The following is a 26,379-nucleotide window of genomic DNA, read 5'->3' as shown; positions in this document are numbered from 1 at the left end:
AGAGACGAGGGGAGAAATCACCCAAGCGCTGTCACGCCAGCCACGCAGACTGCCTTCCCCAAAACAGCCCCAGCCCAGCGGGAGGGGAGCTGCTCCTCTGCACACAGAGGGAGCTCTGCGCTCGGGGAACCCCGCCCGGAGGGAACCGTTTTCATCAGCCTGACGACGTCCAAACCTGCTTCGCCATCGCTGGTGACGGAACCCGCTCTCCTTTTTCCCAGTGCACTGCTGAGTCCCCATTTATTCAGGGTCAGAGTCCCCATCTGGTCAGGGTTAGAGTCCCCATTTGGTTCAGGGTTAAAGTCCTCATTTTCTTCGAGGTTAAAGTCCCCATTTGGTTCGGGGTTAGAGTCCCCATTTGGTCGGGGTTAGATCCCCATTTGGTCGGGGTTAAAGTCCCCATTTGGTCAGGGTTAGAGACCCCGTTTGTTCGGGGTTAGAGTCCCCATTTAGTCGGGGTTAGAGTCCCCATTTGATTCGGAGTTAAAGTCCCCATTTGGTTGGGGTTAAGTCCCCATTTGGGCAGGGTTAAAGTCCCCATTTGGTCGGGGTTAGAGTCCCCATTTCGTTGGGGTTAGAATCCCCATTTGGTTCGGGGTTAAACTCCCTTGTGGGTTCGGGATTAGAAACCCCATTTAGTTCGGGATTAGAGTCCCCATTCAGTCGGGGCTAGAGTCCCCATTTGGTCGGGCTTAGAGTCCCCATTTGGTTCGGGGTTAAAGTCCCCATTTGGTTCGGGGTTAGAGTCCCCATTTGGTCGGGCTTAGAGTCCCCATTTGGTTCGGGGTTAAAGTCCCCATTTGGTTCGGGGTTAGAGTCCCCATTTGGTCGGGGTTAGAGTCTCCATTTAGACGGGGTTTAAGTCCCCATTTGGTTCAGGTTTAGAGTCCCCATTTGTTCGGCGTTAAAGTCCCCATTTGGTTCGGGGTTAGAGTCCCCATTTGGTCGGGGTTAGATCCCCATTTGGTCGGGGTTAAAGTCCCCATTTGGTCAGGGTTAGAGACCCCGTTTGTTCGGGGTTAGAGTCCCCATTTAGTTCGGGGTTGAGTCCCCGTTTGGTCGGGGCTAAAGTCCCCATTTGGTCGGGGTTAGAGTCCCCATTTGTTCGGGGTTGAGTCCCCATTTGGTCGGTGTTAGATCCCCATTTGGTCACGGTTAAAGTCCCCGTTTGTTCAGGGTTAGAGACCCCATTTGGTCGGGGTTAGAGTCCCCATTTGGTCGGGGTTAGAGTCCCCATTTGTTCCGGGTTGAGTCCCCATTTGGTTCGGGGTTAAAGTCCCCATTTGGTCGGGGTTAGAGTCTCCATTTATTCGGGGTTTAAGTTCCCATTTGGTTCAGGTTTAGTGTCCCCATTTATTCGGGGTAAGAGTCCCCATTTGGTTCGGGGTGAGAGTCCCCATTTGGTTGGCGTTAGAATTCCCATTTGTTTCGGAGTTAGAATCCCCATTTGTTTCGGGGTTAGAATCCCCATTTGTTTCGGGGTTAAACTCCCCATTTGATTCGGGGTTAAACTCCCCATTTGGTTCGGGTTTAGAGACGCCATTTGGTCAGATTTAGAATCCCCATTTAGTCGGGCTTAAGGTCCCCATTTGGTTCGGGGTTAGATCCCCATTTGGTCGGGGTTAAAGCCCCCTTTTTTGTCAGGGTTAGAGTCCCCATTTGGTCACGGTTAAAGTCCCCATTTGTTCAGGGTTAGAGACCCCGTTTGGTCGGGGTTAGAGTCCCCATTTGGTCGGGGTTAGAGTCCCCATTTGATTCAGGGTTAAACTCCCCATTTGGTTTGGGGTTAGAGTCCGCTTTTGGTCAGGGTTATTGTCCCCATTTCGTCGGGGTTAGAGTCCCCGTTTGGTTGGGGTTAGAGTCCCCATTTGGTCAGGGTTAGAGTCCCCATTTCGTCGGGGTTAGAGTCCCCATTTGGTCGGGGCTAAAGTCCCCATTTGGTCGGGGTTAGAGTCCCCATTTAGTTCGGGACTAAAGTCCCCATTTGGTCGGGGTTAGAGTCCCCATTTGGTAAAATCTGAATAAGCCCGCAGTAACTATTGTAAATATTTGTCTGTTTGCTGAGAGTGACACAGGGGTTCGAGTCCCCTCGATTGTTTTGTGTAAAGGTATTGTCTCTTGTCATGGTGGTTGAGTATTTGTGGTGGTGTTTTTCGAAAAGTTTGTTTGTTTGTGTGATTTCCCGTGTGTAAAAAGGGATGAAGTAATGTACGCAGATACGTTTTTCACTTTGCGACACCACCCGGAATGGCAGGAGGTATGCGGTAGAAATTTAGCACCTCAGGACCCTTTAGTTTTGGCATTAGAAAAGGAACGGCAGAAGGATCAGGGAAAGTTGAAACGGTGATGTTCAGCATGCAGCATTGGGCAGAGATGTTTGGGGACAAAGGAAGAGGAAGAAATGGAAATGTTGATACGCCCCGGGCGAGGGTGCTGCAAAGGGGGGCAGAGGGGGTTGTTGCCTCATCTCCGAATGAGAGCCATTCAGAAACCGCTCAGAAAAAGGAAGGCCCTGTTTCAGCCCCGTGGCAGGGAGGACTCGGAACAAAGGCGGCAGGAATGCATCACCCATTCAGGCTCCTTTACGGGAGTAATTAAAGTCCCCTTTTCAGTCACAGATTTGAACAATTGGAGACAAGCAGCGGGCAGTTCTCGAGATAACCCTGAAAAAACAGCCCGAGCTTTTGAGATGTTAATAAAAACTCAAGATCCAGATTGGAGTGATTTAGATGCTGTGATGGGAGAGGTGTTTGACTTCGCGTTTCTGGTAGACACGGGTGCCTCTTACCGGGTTGCCCCCACCACTCCCCCTTGGGTGAGCCCCGGCACGGGCTGCTCGAACCTGCTCAAGTGCACGATTCGGGGCCTCCACAATATACCTGCCTCCCCCTCGGGACAGACGAGACCCACACGACAGGGGACAGAGCGGTCCCCGGGTGGAGGCGCCACTGTCCATCCCAGGCGCAGTGACAGCAAGTATTCGTGCAGAGCTTCTGGGGGAGCTCGCTCTGAGGGGAAAGGGCCCTGGAAAAAGCATCTCAAGGCAAAGACCAACGTTGTCCTTCACACAGTGTCAAAACCAGGCTGCCTAGAACTGGACCCGTCCCTCCACTAGCCCGGCAGCAAAGCTTGCGAAACGAGTCAAAAATGCTGGCTACTTCTCGCCTCCGCAGTTAAGATTCCCTGTAAAACTGGGTCTTAGCGTGACAGAGGCCGTAGGAGGGAAGAAGATGAGACAGATTACTGCAGGGAAAATGCCCAGACACAGTATGGCCCGGCTTGAACGAAGGTAGGCACAAGCAAGCACTTGGGAGTAAACCCTTTATTGCAAGCACAGGGTGTACAGTCTGTGTTTGCTGCCTGCTGGAGCTGCCCAGGGGCTCTACACCTCTTCTGCCGCACACCTCCTCAGGACATCGTCCACGAGCCTCCCAGCTAACGCCCTCGTTTCTGACACGGGCTGCTGGGGCTCGCCCCGGACGAGCTTTACGCGCCCTGATCTGCGCCGTGCTCCTGTCTGGGCAGGGGGCTTCGGACCCGCCGGAGGGACGGGCTGTCGGGAAAACTGTGCGCCCATGCAGGGGAGGGCGTCCGCCGCGGGATAGCTCTCCTTTCCATCTCGTGGTGCGGGCGGTTTTGTGACACGCCTTCCAAAATTCAGTTCGGGGGTCAGTGGAGGCCCAGGTTGACAGACCCGCTCTAAGACAGAGTCAACACTCCGACGTGCCGTGGTCCTTATAGCCAAAGTGTTGGCTAAGGCTGTTGGCTTTGGCTTCATTTTTCTTTCTAACTTCTTTTTTGCCGTTCCAAGAACCTCAGAGGCAATGGTTCTGGCATACTCAGTCCGTTCTGCATGGCGCTCCTGAACTCTGGAGATGGCATTTTGGAGGCTCTCCCTGGAGTGAGACTCCATCGTGAGCCATCAGCAGCCGTTGTATTTGGCAGTGGTTGTAACACAGGCAACTTTGTTCCCTTGCGTGCTTCCAGGCTCTGCTGTTCAGATGCTCTGGGGAATCCTTGTCTTTCTCCCATGCCTTGCCTTGAGAAAGGCATCTGGGATGGCTGCGGCTGTCTGCTGGAGCCATTTCCCCTGGGAAGCTCCAGGATTTCGGAATATGTGCAGCTAGACTCTCGTTCAAACTCAGAAGCTGCGAAGGATTCCAAGATGTAGCAAACATTGTCAAGCACTGTGCTGAGTTTGTCAAGGGAAACCTGTGAAGATGCTCTGTCGGAAGCTGCTATTTAACCTTGCCCCTTGGATCTGCCCGCTCGCGTGGCTCCTGCAGCAACAGGCTGCTCCTTCCGCCTGGCTGCTGGCTCTGGCTCCGATGCTTCGGATGTGCTGGAGGACAAAGGCTTCCCCAAGCTCTCCAACAGGGTCGCTAAAAACGCTTTGGCCACCAGTCCCATCTCCTGACGGCGATTGGGAGAAGACTCCGAAGGCTCTGCTCTTCCAGGGCTGCCACTCAATCTTCCTCCAGTCCCCAGGGCAGCCCTCCTTAAAACACGGGCAGACTGATCCCAAGGAGCCTCCACCCTCTCCAACACTTCCTGCACCATGGTCTCAGCCACCTCTTCAAGGTCCTGACACCGATCTGGAGGAGAGGACTCTGAAAGCTCTGGTCTTCCAGTGCTGCCACTCAATCTTCCTCCGCTTCCCAGGGCAGCCCTCCTTAAAACACGGGCAGACTCATCCCAAGGAGCCTCCACCCTCTCCAACACTTCCTGTACCACGGTCTCAGACACCTCTTCAAGGTCCTGACACCGATCTGGAGGAGAGGACTCTGAAAGCTCTGGTCTTCCAGCGCTGCCACTCAATCTTCCTCCGCTTCCCAGGGCAGCGCTCCTTAAAACACGGGCAGACTCATCCCAAGGAGCCTCCACCCTCTCCAACACTTCCTGCACCACGGTCTCAGACACCTCTTCAAGCTCCTGGGCTTCTCTTGCAGTTTGTTGTTCAAACGCAGCGTGGAACACGCTGTTTGCAGAGACGTCTGGCTTCCCCTCGGAGTCAGCATCACTACGGACCCTGCTGGGCAGCTTGGCACCTTCCTGTCCCAACTCAGGCTGGCAGTAGGTTTGGCCCTTGCCCAAAGCTGCTTTCAGTCTTCTGCATCGCACCAATTTCGCGGAGAACATTCTGCTCTCGGGTGGAGGTGGGCAAGATGGTTTCTGAGGCTGCAGCAGCCGCCCTGACAGGCAAGAAGTGTCGATCGCTCCCGGCACTTTGGGGTCATCCTTTGATTTGGCCAGGGGTTGCCGAAGCCTCTCCTGAAAGGTGACACCAGATTGTGGCTCGCTGCCGCCTGGACAAGCGCTCACGCCCCTGCCTGCTGAGGCTGCACGCGGGCCCAGGCCAGCGCTCTGCTTCAGCCACGCGACGCGGCCAGAAGAGAAGGGCTTCCCTCAGGACTGCGTGTGCTTGCACATGACCTTGCTGCCCGTGTCCGCCCCAGCACCCTGCGCTAGCTCAGCTCCCAGCCGGGTAGTCCTTTCCCCGCCACGACGCCCGGCCCCCCGGCGCAGCCCTCACCTCTTCTGCACTGACCGCCTTCCGGAGACGCAGCAAGTAAAGCCCCAGCCCTCGGCACCGTGCCGCTGACAGGCGTCCGCGGACACTCAGCTTTGCCTACCTCTTCTCGCCTGAACGTCTGCCCTGCCCCCCGCCTGAGTGTGGTCAGATACCGCCTGTACTCGTTGAACTCCTTCAGAGTGCAAACCACCTATGGAGAGACGAGGGGAGAAATCACCCAAGCACTGTCACGCCAGCCACGCAGACTGCCTTCCCCAAAACAGCCCCAACCCAGCGGGAGGGGAGCTGCTCCTCTGCACACAGAGGGAGCTCTGCGCCCGGGGAACCCCGCCCGGAGGGAACCGTTTTCATCAGCCTGACGACGTCCAAACCTACTTTGCCATCGCTGGTGACGTAACCCGCTCTCCTTTTTCCCAGTGCACTGCTGAGTCCCCAGTTATTCAGGGTCAGAGTCCCCATTTAGTCAGGGTCAGAGTCCCCATTTGGTCAGGGTTAGAGTCCCCATTTGGTTCAGGGTTAAAGTCCCCATTTGATTCGGGGTTAAAGTCCTCATTTTCTTCGAGGTTAGAGTCCCCATTTGATTCGGAGTTAAAGTCCCCATTTGGTTGGGGTTAAGTCCCCATTTGGGCAGGGTTAAAGTCCCCATTTGGTCAGGGTTAGAGTCCCCATTTCGTTGGGGTTAGAATCCCCATTTAGTTCGGGGTTAGAGTCCCCATTCAGTCGGGGCTAGAGTCCCCATTTGGTCGGGCTTAGAGTCCCCATTTGGTTCGGGGTTAGAGTCCCCATTTGGTTTGGGGTTAGAGTCCCCATTTGGTTCGGGGTTAGAGTCCCCATTTGGTCAGGGTAAGAGTCCCCATTTGGTTCGGGGTTAGAGTCCCCATTTGGTCAGGGTAAGAGTCCCCATTTGGTTCGGGGTTAGAGTCTCCATTTAGACGGGGTTTAAGTCCCCATTTGGTTCAGGTTTAGTATCCCCATTTATTCGGGATTAGAGTCCCCATTTGGTCGGGGTTAGAGTCCCCATTTGTTCGGCGTTAAAGTCCCCATTTGATTCGGGGTTAGAGTCCCCATTTGGTCGGGGTTAAAGTCCCCTTTTTGTCAGGGTTAGAGTCCCCATTTGGTCACGGTTAAAATCCCCATTTGGTCAGGGTTAGAGACCCCGTTTGTTCGGGGTTAGAGTCCCCATTTATTTCGGGCCTAAAGTCCCCATTTGGTCGGGGCTAAAGTCCCCATTTGGTCGGGGTTAGAGTCCCCATTTGTTCGGGGTTGAGTCCCCATTTGGTTCGGGGTTAGAGTCCCCATTTGGTCGGGGTTAGAGTCTCCATTTATTCGGGGTTAGAGTCCCCATTTGGTTCGGGGTAAGAGTCCCCATTTGGTTGGCGTTAGAATCCCCATTTGTTTCGGAGTTAGAATCCCCATTTGTTTCGGGGTTAAACTCCCCATTTGATTCGGGATTAAACTCCCCATTTGGTTCGGGTTTAGAAACGCCATTTGGTCAGGTTTAGAATCCCCATTTCATTCGGTGTTAAATTCCCCATTTGGTTCGGGGTTAGAGTCCCCATTTGGTCGGGGTTAGAGTCCCCTTTTTTGTCAGGGTTAGAGTCCCCATTTGGTCATGGCTAAAGTCCCCATTTGGTCACGATTAAACTCCCCATTTGTTCAGGGTTAGAGACCCCGTTTGGTCGGGCTTAGAGTCCCCATTTGGTCGGGGTTAGAGTCCCCATTTGATTCAGGGTTAAACTCCCCATTTGGTTCGGGGTTAGAGTCCGCTTTTGGTCAGGGTTAGAGTCCCCATTTCGTCGGAGTTAAAGTCCCCATTTGATTCGGGGTTAGAGTCCCCATTTGGTCGGGGTTAAAATCCCCATTTCGTCGAGGTTAGAGTGCCCATTTGGTCGGGGTTAGAATCCCCATTTAGTTCAGGGTTAGAGTCCCCATTTTGTCGGGATTAGAGTTCCCCTTTGTTCGCATTTAGAGTCCCCATTTGGTCAGGATTTAAGTCCCCATTTTGTCGGGGTTAGTATCCCCATTTCGTTCGGGGCTAGAGTCCCCATTTGGTCGGGGTTAGAGTCCCCATTTGTTTGGGGTTAAAGTCCCCATTTTGTTTGGGGTTTGAGTCTCCATGTGGTCAGCATTAGTGTCCCCATGTAGTTCGGGTTTAGAGCCCCCATTTGGGTTGGGCTTAAAGTCCCCATTTGGTCGGGGTTAGAGTGCCCATTTGGTCAGGGTTAAAATCCCCATTTGGTCGGGGTTAGAGTCCCCATTTGGTCGGGGTTAAAATCCCCATTTGGTCGGGGTTAGAGTCCCCATTTTGTTTGAGTTAGAGTCCCCATTTGGTTAGGATTAGAATCCCCATTTAGTTGGGTTTAGAGTTCCCGTTTGGTCATAGTTAGAGTCCCCATTTGTTCGAGGTTAACGTCCCATTTGGTTGGGATTAGATTTCCCATTTGGTCGCAGTTAAGAGTCCCCATTTCGTCGGGGTTAGAGTCCCCATTGGGCGGGGTAAGAATCCCCATTTAGTCTGGGTTTAAGTTTCAATTTGGTTTAGGTTTAGTGTCCTCATTTGGTCTGGGTTAAAGTCCCAATTTGGTTCTGGTTTAGTGTCCTCATTTGTTCGGGGTTAAAGTCCCCACTTGGTTTGCGGTTAGAGTCCCCATTTGGTTCGGAGTTAGAGACTCCATTTGGTCGGGGTTAGAGTGCCCATTTGGTTGGGGTTAAAATCCTCATTTGGTCGGGGTTAGAGTCCCCATTTGGTCAGGGTTAGAGTCCCCATTTGGTCAGGGTTAAAGTGCCCATTTGGTCGGGGTTAAAATCCCCATTTGGTCGGGGTTAGAGTGCCCATTTGGTCAGGGTTAGAGTCCCCATTTTGTTTCGGTTAGAGTTCCGATTTGGTTAGTATTAGAGTTCCCATTTCGTCATAGTTAGAGTCCCCATTTGTTTCAGGTTAACGTCCCATTTGGTCGGGGTTAGATTTCCCATTTGGTCGCAGTTAGAGTCCCCATTTGGTCAGGGTTAGAGTCCCCATTTCGTCAGGCTTAGAGTCCCCATTTGGGCGGGGTTAGAGTCCCCATTGTGTCACGGTAAGAATCCCCATTTAGTCTGGGTTTAAGTCCCAATTTGGTTCAGGTTTAGTGTCCTCATTTGGTCGGGGTTAAAGTCCCCACTTGGTTTGGGGTGAGAGTCCCCATTTGGTCGGGGTTAAAATCCCCATTTGGTCGGGGTTAGAGTGCCCATTTGGTCCGGGTTAAAATCCCCATTTGGTCGGGGTTAGAGTGCCCATTTGGTCCGGGTTAGAATCCCCATTTCGTTCGGGGTTAGAGTGCCCATTTGGTCCGGGTTAGAATCCCCATTTCGTTCGGGGTTAGAGTCCCCATTTTGTCGGGGTTAGAGTCCCCATTTGGTCGGGGTTAGAGTCCCCATTTGGTCGGGGTTAGAGTTCCCATTTGATTCGGGGTTAGAATTCCCATTTAGTCGGGATTAGAGTTCCCATTTGGTCGCAGTTAGAGTCCCCATTTTGTCATGGCTAGAGGCCCCATTTCGCCGGCGTTAAAGTCCGATTTTGGTTCGGGTTTAGAGTCCCCATTTGATCCGGGGTTAGAGTCCTCATTTGGTTCGGGGTTAGAGTCCCCATTTAGTCAGGGTTAGAATTCCCATTTGGTTCGGGGTTAGAGTCCCCATTTGGTCAGGGTTAAAATCCCCATTTAGTTCGGGGTTAGAGTCCCAATTTCGTCGGGATTAGAGTCCCCATTTGGGCGGGGTTAGAGTCCCGATTTAGTCTGGGTTTAAGTCCCAATTTGGTTTAGGTTTAGTGTCGTCATTTGGACGGGGTTAAAGTCCCCACTTGGTTCGGGGTTAGAGTCCCCATTTGAGTCGGAGTTAGAGACTCCATTTGGTTCGGGGTTAGAGTCCCCATTTCATCGCGGTAAGAATCCCCATTTCGTCTGGGTTTAAGTCCCAATTTGGTTCAGGTTTAGTGTCCTCATTTGGACGGGGTTTAAGTCCCCACTTGGTTCGGGGTTAGAGTCCCCATTTGGTTCGGAGCTAGAGACTCCATTTGGTTCGCGGTTAGAGTCCCCATTTGGTCGGGGTTAGAGTTCCCATTTGTTTGGGGTTAAAGTCCCCATTTTGTTTGGGGTTTGAGTCTCCATTTGGTCAGCATTAGTGTCCCCATGTAGTTCGGGTTTAGAGCCTCCATTTGGGTTGGGCTTAAAATCCCCATTTGGTCGGGGATAGAGTCCCCATTTGGTCAGGGTTAAAATCCCCATTTGGTCGGGGTTAGAGTCCCCATTTTGTTTGGGTTACAGTCCCCATTAGATTCAGGGTTAGAGTCCCAATTTGGTCAGGGTTAGAGTCCCTATTTGATTCGGGCTTAGAGTCCCCATTTGGTTAGGATTAGAATCCCCATTTAGTTGGGTTTAGAGTTCCCGTTTGGTCATAGTTAGAGTCCCCATTTGTTCGAGGTTAACGTCCCATTTGGTCGGGATTAGATTTCCCATTTGGTCACAGTTAGAGTTCCCATTTGTTCAGGGTTAGAGTCCCCATTTGAGCGGGGTTAAGGTCCCCATTTGGTTCGGGGTTAAAGTCCCCATTTGGTCGGGGTTAGAGTCCCCATTTCGTTAGGACTGGAATCCCCATTTAGTTGGGATTAGAGTACCCTTCTGATCATAGCTAGAGTCCCCATTTGTTCGAGGTTAACGTCCCACTGGTCGGGATTAGATTTCCCATTTGGTCGCAGTTAGAGTCCCCATTTGGTCAGGTCTAGAGGCCCCATTTCGTCGGAGTTAAAGTCGCCATTTGGTTCGGGTTTAAGTCCCCGTTTTGTCGGAGTTAGTCTCCCCATTTCGTTCGGGGTTAGAGTCCCCATTTGGTCGCGGTTAGAGTCCCCATTTGGTTCAGTGTTAGAGTCCCCATTTGGTCAGGGTTAAAATCCCCATTTAATTCAGGGTTAGAGTCCCCATTTGGTCGGGGTTAGAGTCCCCATTTGGTCAGGGTTAGTGTCCCCACGTACTGCCTGTACTCGCTGAACTCCTTCAAAGTGCAAACCACCTATGGGGAGACGAGGGGAGAAATCACCCAAGCGCTGTCACGCCAGCCACGCAGACTGCCTTCCCCGAAACAGCCCCAACCCAGCGGGAGGGGAGCTGCTCCTCTGCACACAGAGGGAGCTCTGCGCTCGGGAAACCCCGCCTGGAGGGAACTGTTTTCATCAGCCCGACGACGTCCAAACCTACTTCGCCATCGCTGGTGACGGAACCCGCTCTCTTCAGCCTCCCAATGTTGTCTTTGCGATTGTGGTACGCCTGCAGGTGCGGGTCATGCAGGCTGTTGTACTCTGGGCGCAGTAGGCGACAGTAGGGATCTCCCAGGTCAAAATCGCGTGAGGGCCGGTGAAGCTGTAAGAGAGATGTTCCGGAGTATGAACGGGGCAGGAGAGAGCAGCAGGGACGAACGCGCTTCCGAGCTCCTCACGCGCCACGGAGACAGGAGCTTCCCTCCACCCCCCAGCCCCGTCGGACTGAAGGGCTGCAGCTCCCGCCATAGAGCAGGTGGCCACAAGGACTTCTCTGAATGACGGGCACCCCGTAAAAGAAGGCAGCTTTTCTACCCCTTTCCACTTCCTTTACCTTTTCCCCCAGCTTTGCCCTGCTGAAGACAGGCTTGGAGCCGGGCAGCACAGCCCTCTTGACCCCGAGCGGGAGGTCCAGCAGCTCACGGTCCATCAGCCCGGTAGCTCCTTCTCCCAGGTGCTGTCTTCTGTGCCCGAGCTAGGAAGACAGAGGCACTCAGGCGCTAGCTCAATAAGCCCCCTGCACAGCAGCTGCAAGAAAGGGCACGTCCCGAGGCCCCAGAGCAGGCCCGCCATGTCCCAGGCTCCCCGGCTGAGCCCTCTCCATCGGCCCGCGGCTCACCCCTCCTCTTTCAAAGTGCACTGCTGAGTCCCCATTTGGTTTGGGGTTAGAGTCCCCATTTAGTCGGGGTTAGAGTTTCCATTTGCTCGGAGTTACACTCCCCATTTGGTCAGGCTTTAAGTCCCCATTTTTTCGGGGTTAGTCTCCCCATTTCGTTTGGGGTTAGAGTGCCCATTTGGTCGGGGTTAGAGTTCCCATTTGTTTGGGGTTAAAGTCCCCATTTTGTTTGGGGCTTGAGTCTCCATGTGGTCAGCATTAGTGTCCCCATGTAGTTCGGGTTTAGAGCCTCCATTTGCGTTGGGCTTAAAGTCACCATTTGGTCTGGGTTAGAGTGCCCATTTGGTAGGGGTTAAAATCCCCATTTGGTCGGGGTTAGAGTCCCCATTTGGTCGGGGTTAAAATCTCCATTTGGTCGGGGTTAGAGTGCCCATTTGGTCAGGGTTAGAGTCCCCATTTTGTTTGGGTTACAGTCCCCATTTGATTCAGGGTTAGAGTCCCCATTTGGTCAGGGTTAGAGTCCCTATTTGATTCGGGCTTCAGTCCCCATTTGGTTAGGATTAGAATCCCCATTTAGTCGGGATTAGAGTTCCCTTTTGGTCATAGTTAGAGTCCCCATTTGTTCGAGGTTAACATCCAATTTGGTCGGGATTAGACTTCCCATTTGGTCACAGTTAGAGTTCCCATTTGGTCAGGGTTAGAGTCCCCATTTGGGCGGGGTTAAGGTCCCCATTTTGTTTGGGGTTAGAGTCCCCATTTGGTCGGGGTTAAAGTCCCCATTTGGTCGGGGTTAGAGTCCCCATTTCGTTAGGACTGGAATCCCCATTTAGTTGGGATTAGAGTACCCTTCTGATCATAGCTAGAGTCCCCATTTGTTCGAGGTTAACGTCCCATTGGTCGGGTTTAGATTTCCCATTTGGTCGCAGTTAGAGTCCCCATTTGGTCAGAGTTAGAATGCCCATTTCGTTCGCGGTTCAGTCCGCATTTGGTCAGGGTTAGAGTCCCAATTTCATCAGGGTTAGAGTCCCCATTTGGTCAGGGTTAGAGTCCCCATTTGGGCGGGGTTAGAGTCCCCATTTCATCGCGGTAAGAATCCCCATTTCGTCTGGGTTTAAGTCCCAATTTGGTTCAGGTTTAGTGTCCTCATTTGGACGGGGTTTAAGTCCCCACTTGTTTCGGAGTTTGAGTCCCCATTTGGTTTCGAGTTAGAGACTCCATTTGGTTCGGGGTTAGAGTCCCCATTTGGTCGGGGTTAAAATCCCCATTTGGTCGGGGTTAGAGTGCCCATTTGGTCGGGGTTAGAGTCCCCATTTTGTCGGGATTAGAGTTCCCCTTTGTTCGCATTTAGAGTCCCCATTTGGTCAGGATTTAAGTCCCCATTTTGTCGGGGTTAGTATCCCCATTTCATTCGAGGTTAGAGTCCCCATTTGGTCGGGGTTAGAGTTCCCATTTGTTTGGGGTTAAAGTCCCCATTTTGTTTGGGGTTTGAGTCTCCATTTGGTCAGCATTATTGTCCCCATGTAGTTCGGGTTTAGAGCCCCCATTTGGGTTGGGCTTAAAGTCCCCATTTGGTCGGGGTTAGAGTGCCCATTTCGTTGGCATTAGAATCCCCATTTGGTGGGGGTTAGAGTGCCCATTTCGTCGGCGTTAGAATCCCCATTTGGTTGGAGTTAGAGTGCCCATTTGGTTGCGGTTAAATTCCCCATTTGGTCAGGGTTAAAATCCCCATTTGGTCGGGGTTAGAGTCCCCATTTGGTCAGGGTTAGTGTCCCCACGTACTGCCTGTACTCGCTGAACTCCTTCAGAGTGCAAACCACCTATGGAGAGACGAGGGGAGAAATCACCCAAGCGCTGTCACACCAGCCACGCAGACTGCCTTCCCCAAAACAGCCCCAACCCTGCGGGAGGGGAGCTGCTCCTCTGCACACAGAGGGAGCTCTGCGCTCGGGAAACCCCGCCCGGAGGGAACTGTTTTCATCAGCCCGACGACGTCCAAACCTACTTCGCCATCGCTGGTGACGGAACCCGCTCTCTTCAGCCTCCCGATGTTGTCTTTGCGATTGTGGTACGCCTGCAGGTGCGGGTCATGCAGGCTGTTGTACTCTGGGCGCATTAGGCAACAGTAGGGATCTCCCAGATCAAAATCGCGTGAGGGCCGGTGAAGCTGTAAGAGAGATGTTCCGGAGTATGAACGGGGCAGGAGAGAGCAGCAGGGACGAACGCGCTTCCGAGCTCCTCGCGCGCCACGGAGACAGGAGCTTCCCTCGACTCCCCAGCCCCGTCGGACTGAAGGGCTGCAGCTCCCGCCATAGAGCAGGTGGCCACATGGACTTCTCTGAATGATGGGCACCCCGTAAAAGAAGGCAGCTTTTCTACCCCTTTCCACTTCCTTTACCTTTTCCCCCAGCTTTGCCCTGCTGAAGACAGGCTTGGAGCCAGGCGGCACAGCCCTCTTGACCCCGAGCGGGAGGTCCAGCAGCTCACGGTCCATCAGCCCGGTAGCTCCTTCTCCCAGGTGCTGTCTTCTGTGCCCGAGCTAGGAAGACAGAGGCACTCAGGCGCTAGCTCAATAAGCCCCCTGCACGGTAGCTGCAAGAAAGGGCACGTCCCGAGGCCCCAGAGCAGCCCCGCCATGTCCCAGGCTCCCCGGCTGAGCCCTCTCCATCGGCCCGCGGCTCACCTCTCCTCTTTCCCAGTGCACTCAGCAGCGTGTCTGCCTTTCAGATGCCAGCAATGAGACGGTGCTCCATGGCTCCTTCCAAGAGCTCTCCTGGAGCTGCGACCCTGCGCTGACTCCTCACGTTCCAGAGGCAGCCAGCTGCGGCTGCTCCAGCCGGTTTCCCAGCGAGCGGCTTTATAGAGCTATCGCGCACATGGCCGCCACTCAGCAGCATTCTGCCCGGCCCGTGTGGGGGTCTGCTTGGAGGCTCATTTGGACAGGCCTTTGGGCCACCCGCTCTTGCTGACCCGGCTTTGAGAGGTCATCTCCACAGGCCCCTTCCCACCTCAACTGTTCTGTGATTCGGTGAGGCAAAGCAGGCATCCTCGCCAACGGGGAAGAAGTGCAAGACCTGCCACACCAGAGATGCTCAGCTTGGGCTCGGGTTTACCCCCTTTTCCTTTTTAGACCTCTTTCCTGTCACGGGCAGAGCAGCCTCAACTCCAGGCATTGCACTGAACTGGATTTTTGGCCCGTTGCTCTCAACATCTGATTTCTGATTTGCATTTTGAGAAACACTGAAGACAAACGAAGGACGCAGGCAATCCCTCTCCTCCCCTTTCCTCAGGCTCCCCTTCAGCCCAGACACCTCTCTATCCCCTTCTCAGTCTACCCTCCTCTCGTTTCTGCTGCGCGTCACCCTCGGTCCCTCCCAGTGCCTCCCGGGGGGCGACGGGCAGCGCAGGATGTTTTGCATCAGTGCGGGATGGTTTCTCTCTGCCGCTCTTTGCCTTTCCCTCTGCCCTTCTGCTGCCCCTTCCCTCTCACCTGCTCCTTCTGCTCCAGCAGGACTCCCCCACAGGTCGCAGTCTGTGGACTGCAGAGCTTCCGCCGCCGCCATGGAGCGCCTCCGGCCCAGAGCGCGTCCCCAACGGTGTCCCCTTCCGTGGGCCTCCTCCTGTGTCTTCTTCTGTGGCCCCTCCTGCGTCTGCCTCCCCAGGTGTGCCCCCCCCGCCGCCGCGCGCCCCCACAGGTCTCTTCCCGCCTCCTGCCCCAGCAGCTCCACGCAGGCCGGAGCGGCGGCGCCGCGGGCTCCTCTGATTGGTCGCAGCTCCGGTGCCACGAGCTCCTCCGACCGGCCGCAGCTCTGGCGCGTACCGTCCGTTGCTGAGCCGGCTGGAACCGGCTCTGACTGGCCCGGGGCGGCTCCTGGCGGCCCCCCCAGACGCAGACGCGGACCCGCCATGTGTGCCCCGAACCTCCCCCGGCTTTCACCTGTAGAGGACGGGGTGGGAGCTGGGCCACCGGCTCGCTTCTGCTCTCGCTTCCTACCGCTTCCTCCATTTTTACTGGCTTTCTACCCCTTTGTCCTTCCTGCTACCTATTCCCCTCGCTGTTTCCTGGGGAAGGCAGTTAGGAGCCTGGCTGCGGCTCCTGCTGCGCTCACCTTTTACCTCTCCTTCTTTACATAAGAAAAACCTACAAAACGCACCTCCTGACAAACCTTTTGTATTATATTTACGTGAACAGAAAGAAACAGCCAGTGCCACGTTGACCCAGAAAGCAGCCCAACGCCTGCGAACTGTAGCATATTACTCAGCACAACCAGACCCCGTAATTCAAGGCAGAATTTCATGCGCTAGGGCTGTTGCAGCAGCCGCTTTCATGATGGAGAAAGCGGGACATGTTGGCCTGGGGCACCCCCTGACGGTAATGGTGCCCCATGCAGGGAAAGCTGCGTTAACTCGGAGGGCTCATTCCTTATTCACCCGTCAACGTCTGCATCGTTTTGAATGCGGAAACAAGTATGAACCTAGAACAGCGCGAGGTGTGAAATCCCTTACCCACAAAAGAAGCTGAAAAATGGAAACATTTAGGAGCAAAACGAGTAAATGGACTCTGGACATTAGAAAGAAAACCTTTTCTCCCCAGGACTATGTTGATAGCTTTGGTCAGAGAACTTCACCGTCGGACACATGGAGGAGCATCTTACCTAGAAAATGAAGTCTCTCGGTCAGGGGCGGCACCTGGATTGACCCAAGCAGTATTACAAGTCACAAAAGGATGTTTGATATGTACAGAATATAATGCAAAGTCCAGATAGAGACAAAACCAAAAGGAGGGCCCCCTTGGGCCTCGATGCCCTTCCAGAAAGTACAAATTGACTTCACAGATATGCCTCCAAAAGACGGACTAAAACACCTGCTGCTTATAATGGATCAATTATCCCACTGGGCAGAGGCATTCCCTACCCGATAAGCAACTGCTCAAGTGGTGGTTAAAGCTTTGCTGAAAGATATCATACCATGTTTTGGAGAGCCTGAATAAATAGACTCCCATAAGGGATCCCATTTTACAGCTGAAATATTAGAAAACCTGTGTAAAGCTTTAGGAATTCGACAAGGACTGCATACACCTTACCACCCCCCAATCCTAGGGACAGGTAGAGAGAATGAACCGTACCCTAAAGAGTAAACTGGCAAAACTTTGTAGAGAAACTCAACTCAAATGGACAGAAGCTTTATCATTAGCACTATCAGAATTAAGGAGGTGCCCAAACCCAGGGCATAGATTAACGCCATTTGAGATTTTGTTCGGAAGACCACATAGAATCCCAGGAACCTTCGCTGCAGCACACACAGGCCTTTTGGCAGGGGACGAAGCAGTTACCCAACACGTCTTATTTCTACAAGCCAGTTTTAAAAAGAAATGGTATGAAGCTGTAATTATGCAAACTTTACCTTTAGGAAACTGTTTGATGCATTACAACCCAAGCAGAAGGGTCCTGTGCAAGCAGTGTTATGTACTTATTCTGCTCTTAAAGTTGCAGGTAAAGATGCTTGGATCCACCACTCTCAGGTGAACGCCGCGCCGAACTCGCAGCCGTGATCCTTCTTTTGCTGTTGTTGAACACGATCTGCAGAATTCCACTACAACACGTAACTCCAGACTCATGGCTATTATTAAGCAACGACTGCCTTAAACAATTCAGATCAATTTTGTGTACGGTGTGGGTCAGATATCACGAAAGCTGCAACTACATGTTTCATAGGCGTGAGCACATCCTGTCACTAATACATAACGACTCGAACTTGCCCAGCTTTAAGGTGAACCTCACCTGTAATCAGCTTCCCAATATAGGGAAAGTCTCAACACCAGCCACACGGACGAGTCAACATGCTGTGCGATTCCAACTTCTCAGTGTAATGCCAGCTGAATCTTGCACGTATATGGCTAATGCTACTGCACCATCAGTACATTTGAACAACAGTGATTTAATCTGTAACACAATAAAAAAGGTTTCCTATTATTCCGCTGATACCTAGCTCCCAAAAGAGATTTTTTGGACTCCAAAAAGTCCACAAAAATACCCCAAACTGCAGCCGGAGGCCTGTGCACACTTGGAAGACTCACAGCCTCCCTACTAACAGGAAGTACCTCAACCAAATGTAACACAAAAAGAAGCGGAAGGAGCCTATCTCCAGCTCTACCACCGGATTGTGACTCAACTGTAAATGTGTTGAGCAAAGCGGATGCAGTAGCTCATGAGCCTGTCATTAGTGGGAGTCCCTGCACTAGCACTAGGTGCCAACCTCCAACTGACTAAAGTGGCCTGTACGCTAGCAAAAACTCTGAATGCCACCTCCGCTTTGATTGCGTTACTACAAGAGGAACAACGTTCGAACAGGGAAGCAATCTTAGAAAACAGCGCAGCTATAGATTGCTTGTTACTTAGGGCCAACAACGGGTGTGACGATTTGGAAGGACTTTGTTGTTTCACTCCCACAGATAACAATAAACCAATAGAATCTCAACTGAAAAACTTAAAAGCTTCAGGACAAAAAATGACAGGACCCAAAGGAACAGAATGGTGGAACTGGTTGTCAAATCCATTTCCTTCTAGTACCCCAATATTGAAACAATGTATCAGTTTGGTATTAACTACATTAGGAGTTTTACTTATTGTAGAGATCACAGTCTGCTGTTTTGCTCAAGTACGGCCAATATGTCTTGCTCAAACTAGTGGGTACAAATTCTGTTCTGCTCCAATTTAAAGTCAGAAAAAGCTCCAATGTAAAGATGGCTTCAAAGACATGTGCAAAAGAACTTGCATGGATTGCATGGGGCCCGTCAGCCGGGCCGTGGGTCCATTTCCCGGACCAGCGCTGCTGCCCAGAGGTGGCCCCTGAGAGCTCCCATTCCAGGATGGCTACAAGACAATGCTGAGGCTGTTTCTTATCTCATCACCCGGGGAAACTAAGCTTCCCCTTGCAGGGAGTCCTTCTGTCTCTGGCACCCCTGCTTCCAGCCAGTTTAACCCCTTCTTGCCCTCCGTGCCAGATCATTCCTCGGTCACAAGTTACCACTGCTGAGCAGTTACAGTTTGAATTTCCCCTTCACTCTCAACTATTTGACTTGTCTCATTGTGGGACTGAAGGCCTCCCTTCCCCAGGGGATGCTGCACGGGAGCCCGTCCAAGGCCAAGCCTGTGGCACAGCAGGGTTCCCGCTAGAGAGGGGGTTGCCCCCACCACTCCCCTTGGGGTGAGCCCCAGCACGGGCTGCTCGAACCTGCTCAAGTGCACGATTCGGGGCCTCCACAATATACCTGCCTCCCCCTCGGGACAGACGAGACCCACATGACAGGGGACGGAGCGGTCCCCAGGTGGAGGCGCCACTGTCCATCCCAGGCGCAGCGACAGCAAGTATTCGTGCAGAGCTTCTGGGGGAGCTCGCTCTGAGGGGAAAGGGCTCTGGAAAAAGCATCTCAAGGCAAAGACCAACGTTGTCCTTCACACAGTGTCAAAACCAGGCTGCCTAGAACTGGACCCGTCCCTCCACTAGCCCGGCAGCAAAGCTTGCGAAACGAGACAAAAATGCTGGCTACTTCTCGCCTCCACAGTTAAGATTCCCTGTAAAACTGGGTCTTAGCGTGACAGAGGCCGTAGGAGGGAAGAAGATGAGACAGATTACTGCAGGGAAAATGCCCAGACACAGTATGGCCCGGCTTGAACGAAGGTAGGCACAAGCAAGCACTTGGGAGTAAACTCTTTATTGCAAGCACAGGGTGTACAGTCTGTGTTTGCTGCCTGCTGGAGCTGCCCAGGGGCTCTACACCTCTTCTGCTGCACACCTCCTCAGGACATCGTCCACAAGCCTCCCAGCTAACGCCCTCGTTTCTGACACGGGCTGCTGGGGCTCGCCCCGGACGAGCTTTACGCGCGCTGATCTGCGCCGTGCTCCTGTCTGGGCAGGGGGCTTCGGACCCGCCGGAGGGACGGGCTGTCGGGAAAACTGTGCGCCCATGCAGGGGAGGGCGTCCGCCGCGGGATAGCTCTCCTTTCCATCTCGTGGTGCGGGCGGTTTTGCGACACGCCTTCCAAAATTCAGTTCGGGGGTCAGTGGAGGCCCAGGTTGACAGACCCGCTCTAAGACAGAGTCAACGGTCCGACATGCCGTGGTCCTTATAGCCAAAGTGTTGGCTAAGGCTGTTGGCTTTGGCTTCATTTTTCTCTCTAACTTCTTTTTTGCCGTTCCAAGAACCTCAGAGGCAATGGTTCTGGCATACTCAGTCCGTTCTGCATGGCGCTGCTGAACTCTGGAGACGGCATTTTGGAGGCTCTCCCTGGCAGTCGTGAGACTCCATCGTGAGCCATCAGCAGCCGTTGTATTTGGCAGTGGTTGTAACACAGGCAACTTTGTTCCCTTGCGTGCTTCCAGGCTCTGCTGTTCAGATGCTCTGGGGAATCCTTGTCTTTCTCCCATGCCCTGCCTTGAGAAAGGCATCTGGGATGGCTGCGGCTGTCTGCTGGAGCCATTTCCCCTGGGAAGCTCCAGGATTTCGGAATATGTGCAGCTAGACTCTCGTTCGAACTCAGAAGCTGCAAAGGATTCCAAGATGTAGCGAACACTGTCAATCACTCTGCTGAGTTTGTCAAGGGAAACCTGTGAAGATGCTCTGTCGGAAGCTGCTCTTTCACCTTGCCCCTTGGATCTGCCCGCTCGCGTGGCTCCTGCGGCAACAGGCTGCTCCTTCCGCCTGGCTGCTGGCTCTGGCTCCGATGCTTCGGACGTGCTGGAGGACAAAGGCTTCCCCAAGCTCTCCAACAGGGTCGCTAAAAACTCTTTGGCCACCAGGCCCGTTTCCTGAGAGCAATCTGGAGAAGACTCCGAAAGCTCTGCTTTTCCAGCGCTGCCACTCAATCTTCCTCCGCTTCCCAGGGCAGCGCTCCTTAAAACGCGAGCAGACTGATCCCCAGGAGCCTCCACCCTCTCCAACACTTCCTGCACCACGGTCTCAGCCACCTCTTCAAGGTCCTGACACCGATCTGGAGGAGAGGACTCTGAAAGCACTGGTCTTCCAGCGCTGCCACTCAATCTTCCTCCGCTTCCCAGGGCAGCACTCCTTAAAACGCGGGCAGACTCATCCCAAGGAGCCTCCACCCTCTCCAACACTTCCTGCACCATGGTCTCAGCCACCTCTTCAAGGTCCTGACACCGATCTGGAGGAGAGGACTCTGAAAGCTCTGGTCTTCCAGCGCTGCCACACAATCTTCCTGTGGTCCCCAGGGCAGCGCTCCTTAAAACACGGGCAGACTCATCCCAAGGATCCTCCACCTTCTCCAATGCTTCCTGCACCACGGTCTCAGACACCTCTTCAAGCTCCTGGGCTTCTCTTGCAGTTTGTTGTTCAAACGCAGCGTGGAACACGCTGTTTGCAGCGACGTCTGGCTTCCCCTCGGAGTCAGCATCACTACGGACCCTGCTGGGCAGCTTCGCACCTTCCTGTCCCAACTCAGGCTGGCAGTAGGTTTGGCCCTTGCCCAAAGCTGCTTTCAGTCTTCTGCATCGCACCGATTTCGCGGAGAACATTCTGCTCTCGGGTGGAGGTGGGCAAGATGGTTTCTGAGGCTGCAGCAGCCGCCCTGACAGGCAAGAAGTGTCGATCGCTCCCGGCACTTTGGGGTCATCCTTTGATTTGGCCAGGGGTTGCCGAAGCCTCTCCTGAAAGGTGACACCAGGTTGTGGCTCGCTGCCGCCTGGACAAGCGCTCACGCCCCTGCCTGCTGAGGCTGCACGCGGGCCCAGGCCAGCGCTCTGCTTCAGCCACGCGACGCGGCCAGAAGAGAAGGGCTTCCCTCAGGACTGTGTGTGCTTGCACATGACCTTGCTGCCCGTGTCCGCCCCAGCACCCTGCGCTAGCTCAGCTCCCAGCCGGGTAGTCCTTTCCCCGCCACGACGCCCGGCCCCCCGGCGCAGCCCTCACCTCTTCTGCACTGACCGCCTCCCCGAGGCGCAGCAAGTAAAGCCCCAGCCCGCGGCACCGTGCTGCTGACAGGCGTCCGCGGACACTCAGCTTTGCCTACCTCTTCTCGCCTGAACGTCTGCCCTGCCCCCCGCCTGAGTGTGGTCAGATACTGCCTGTACTCGTTGAACTCCTTCAGAGTGCAAACCACCTATGGAGAGACGAGGGGAGAAATCACCCAAGCGCTGTCACGCCAGCCACGCAGACTGCCTTCCCCAAAACAGCCCCAACCCAGCGGGAGGGGAGCTGCTCCTCTGCACACAGAGGGAGCTCTGCGCCCGGGGAACCCCGCCCGGAGGGAACCGTTTTCATCAGCCCGACGACGTCCAAACCTACTTCGCCATCGCTGGTGACGTAACCCGCTCTCTTCAGCCTCCCGATGTTGTCTTTGCGATTGTGGTACGCCTGCAGGTGCGGGTCATGCAGGCTGTTGTACTCTGGGCGCAGTAGGCGACAGTAGGGATCTCCCAGGTCAAAATCGCGTGAGGGCCGGTGAAGCTGTAAGAGAGATGTTCCGGAGTATGAACAGGGCAGGAGAGAGCAGCAGGGACGAACGCGCTTTCAAGCTCCTCGCGCACCACGGAGCCAGGAGCTTCCCTCGACTCCCCAGCCCTGTCGGACTGAAGGGCTGCAGCTCCCGCCGTAGAGCAGGTGGCCACAAGGACTCCTCTGAATGATGGGCACCCCGTAAAAGAAGGGAGCTTTTCTACCCCTTTCCACTTCCTTTACCTTTTCCCCCAGCTTTGCCCTGCTGAAGACAGGCTTGGAGCCGGGCGGCACAGGGATCTTGACCCCCAGCGGGAGGTCCAGCAGCTCACGGTCCATCAGCCCGGTAGCTCCTTCTCCCAGGTGCTGTCTTCTGTGCCCGAGCTAGGAAGACAGAGGCACTCAGGCGCTAGCTCAATAAGCCCCCTGCACGGCAGCTGCAAGAAAGGGCACGTCCCGAGGCCCCAGAGCAGCCCCGCCATGTCCCAGGCTCCCCGGCTGAGCCCTCTCCATCGGCCCGCGGCTCACCTCTCTCCTCTTTCCCAGTGCACTCAGCAGTGCGTCTGCCTTTCAGACGCCAGCAGTGAGACGGTGCTCCACGGCTCCTTCCAAGAGCTCTCCTAGAGCTGCGACCCTGCGCTGACTCCTCTCGCTCCAGAGGCAGTCAGCTGTGGCCGCTCCAGGCGGTCTCCCAGCGAGCGGCTTTATAAAGCAATCGCGCATTGTCGCATCGTCGCGTTGCCACATTGCCGCATTGTCACATCACTGCGTTGCCGCGCCACCAGACTGCTGCATCACTGTGTTGCCGTGCCGCCGCCGGCTGCTGTCCACCGGCCCGTGTGGGGGGCCCGCCTGGAGGCCCGTTTGGACAGGCCTTTGGGCCACCCGCTCGTGCTGACCCGGCTTTGAGAGGTCATCTCCACAGGCCCCTTCCCACCTCGACTGTTCTGTGATTCGGTGAGGCAAAGCAGGCATCCTCGCCAACCGGGAAGAAGTGCAAGACCTGCCACACCAGAGATGCTCGGCTTGGGCTTGGGTTTACCCCCTTTACCTTTTTAGACCTCTTCCCTGACATGGGCAAAGCAGCCTCAACTCCAGGCATTGCACTGAACTGGATTTTTGGCCCATCGCTGTCAACATCTAATTCCCGATCCGCGTCTTGAGAAACACCGAAGACAAACACAGGCCGAGGGAGACGCCTCTCCTCCCCTTTCCTCAGGCTCCCCTTCAGCCCAGACACTCTCTGCCCCCTTCCCAGTCTCCCCTGGCCTCGCTTCTGCTGCTTGCTTCTGCTCTCGCTTCCTAGTGCTTTTTGGCTGGATTTGGTGAGGTCTCCGATGGCCCGTTCCTCCAGCCTGTCTAGGTCCTGCTGAACGGCAGCCCGACCGTCGAGCACAACGACTGCATGCCCCCGTCTGGGATCAGTGGTGCATTGCCGGTTCTCCTCGGGTCCTCCTCGTGGCAGCTTTTAAACGGAAGAGGTCCTGCCAGGCTAGCTCCTTAGACAAAGGCAAGAAACAGGGAGAGTAATAAATTGGACGTGCAGGTGGTGACCACGGGCCTCATGGGAAACAGCACAGTGCACGGCCCAGGAATGATGTTCCTCTCCTTCCAAAGCAGTCTCTTGCACATGCTCCAGCTGCAGCTCTTCTCCTGCTTTGCAAGTGGAGGAGCAGCATCGGCTGTGCCTCAGCTTCCCTCTCCTGCACTGACTCCTCAGCCACAACAGCGATGACCCTCGCTCCGTGTTCACAAACATCCGCGCCCTCAGGAAGTGCCAACGGAGCTGTATCAACTCACGTAGGGGAAGTACGAGGCCCTGTGCGCAGCTCCTTTGCAGCTGGAAAGCACAGGCATGCCCGAGAGCTGGAGCAGCCCCCAGGCCACGCATCTGCCGGCCACTGCCTGTAAGAAGCCAGGCAAGGCACAGCAGAATACCCTGTGCAGTGGAAGTCGGGGAGTCAGAAAGGTAAAAGGAACTAGTTAAACTAGCACGCCCTTGAAAGTTTTGTCAGACCTCTGCAGCTCATCACATTTCAGACCCGTAGTGTGTTGGGATATCAGTAAAGATCACGGAAAGGATCTGATGGCTACACATCAGCTGGGGCAGCCTGTGATGTTACGAGCGTGCTGACATCCCTGCAAAGCAATCCACTGAAGTTTACAGCAGAGAACCTCAGGAGCTCAGCGAGGGCAGGAGGAAGGAGGTCTCTGCCAAAAGTCTCAGCAGGGGCGACAGAGGAATGCAGCGCTGCCTGCCTCCGTCCTCGCAGCCAGTTTGCTTACAAACATATTCTCACCCAGACGTAACGTGGGTTTGCTGTTCCAATCTGGGACAGGGCATGAAAAAAAAGAAGAAAATGAAGAACAGCACCAAGAGTGACCTTGCAGGGCTGGAGTAGCGGAGGGAAGGCGTTTTGGCTGCTGGTATTTTCTGGTGCTGACATGCCTGAGAAGAGGGTCCGAGGGGCTGGCTGCTCACAGTGGCAGCCAAGCTGCTCAGGAGCATATCTAGCTGCTGGCAGCAAGCGTTTCCCTCTCTGCATGCTGACCAGCAGGCTTGCCAGGGAACAGGAGGGAACTGTGGTTTGGGCAGCCAGGAGAGAAGGATTCCTTTAGCCTGGGAGAGAGAGGGGCTGGCTGTGGAGGTGTGGGGGCGAGTGCTGGTGGTCCTGAAGGGCTGGGATGGAGAGAGAGACTGAGGGAGTTCAGGCCTTAGCTTGATCCGCTGCCCACAGCCTCCGATACGTAGCAGTTCATGTGGGAACGCCTTCCAGAAGTTAGAGCTAAAGAATTTCTGCACAACATGTCCCTTGTTCCCTGTGTCCTAGGGCTGTGACTGCCCCTCGAGGTGCCTGCTGTAGGCTGCCTGCAGCTGGTGTTACTTTCTCTGTGCAGCTAGGCAGAGTGTTAAACCAAAGACGCGAGAGGTTTTGCGGGTAGGCCAGGCCCTGTTTCCTGCCATTGGGGAATTTTTATGGTACCCCTCGAGGTGAATTCAACACACGTTTGTGCTTAAATATTAAAAAAACCAAAAAACAATTAACGAACAACGCATTGGGCAGAGTCCTACCGCAATAAGCGGTTCTACGTGGAGTCTGCAACGATACGCCACAAGCAGATTCCGTATACCCACTTGCACCAGCGCCCATCCCGTGAGCAGTTTGCATGGGGCCCCTCAGCCGGGCCGTGGGTCCATTTCCCGGACCAGCGCTGCTGCCCAGAGGTGGCCCCTGAGAGCTCCCATTCCAGGATGGCTACAAGACAATGCTGAGGCTGTTTCTTATCTCATCACCCGGGGAAACTAAGCTTCCCCTTGCAGGGAGTCCTTCTGTCTCTGGCATCCCTGCTTCCAGCCTGTTTAACCCCTTCTTGCCCTCCGTGCCAGATCATTCCTCGGTCACAAGTTACCACTGCTGAGCAGTTACAGTGTGAATTTCCCCTTCACTCTCAACTATTTGACTTGTCTCCTTGTGGGACTGAAGGCCTCCCTTCCCCAGGGGATGCTGCACGGGAGCCCGTCCAAGGCCAAGCCTGTGGCACAGCAGGGTTCCCGCTAGAGAGGGGGTTGCCCCCACCACTCCCCTTGGGGTGAGCCCCAGCACGGGCTGCTCGAACCTGCTCAAGTGCACGATTCGGGGCCTCCACAATATACCTGCCTCCCCCTCGGGACAGACGAGACCCACACGACAGGGGACGGAGCGGTCCCCGGGTGGAGGCGCCACTGTCCATCCCAGGCGCAGTGACAGCAAGTATTCGTGCAGAGCTTCTGGGGGAGCTCGCTCTGAGGGGAAAGGGCCCTGGAAAAAGCATCTCAAGGCAAAGACCAACGTTGTCCTTCACACAGTGTCAAAACCAGGCTGCCTAGAACTGGACCCGTCCCTCCACTAGCCCGGCAGCAAAGCTTGCGAAACGAGACAAAAATGCTGGCTACTTCTCGCCTCCGCAGTTAAGATTCCCTGTAAAACTGGGTCTTAGCGTGACAGAGGCCGTAGGAGGGAAGAAGATGAGACAGATTACTGCAGGGAAAATGCCCAGACACAGTATGGCCCGGCTTGAACGAAGGTAGGCACAAGCAAGCACTTGGGAGTAAACCCTTTATTGCAAGCACAGGGTGTACAGTCTGTGTTTGCTGCCTGCTGGAGCTGCCCAGGGGCTCTACACCTCTTCTGCCGCACACCTCCTCAGGACATCGTCCACGAGCCTCCCAGCTAACGCCCTCGTTTCTGACACGGGCTGCTGGGGCTCGCCCCGGACGAGCTTTACGTGCGCTGATCTGCGCCGTGCTCCTGTCTGGGCAGGGGGCTTCGGACCCGCCGGAGGGACGGGCTGTCGGGAAAACTGTGCGCCCATGCAGGGGAGGGCGTCCGCCGCGGGATAGCTCTCCTTTCCATCTCGTGGCGCGGGCGGTTTTGCGACACGCCTTCCAAAATTCAGTTCGGGGGTCAGTGGAGGCCCAGGTTGACAGACCCGCTCTAAGACAGAGTCAACGGTCC

Source organism: Calonectris borealis, chromosome 17, assembly GCF_964195595.1.
Source record: "Calonectris borealis chromosome 17, bCalBor7.hap1.2, whole genome shotgun sequence".
NCBI classification, from domain to species: Eukaryota; Metazoa; Chordata; class Aves; order Procellariiformes; family Procellariidae; genus Calonectris; species Calonectris borealis.
This window is presented reverse-complemented; position numbering follows the sequence as displayed.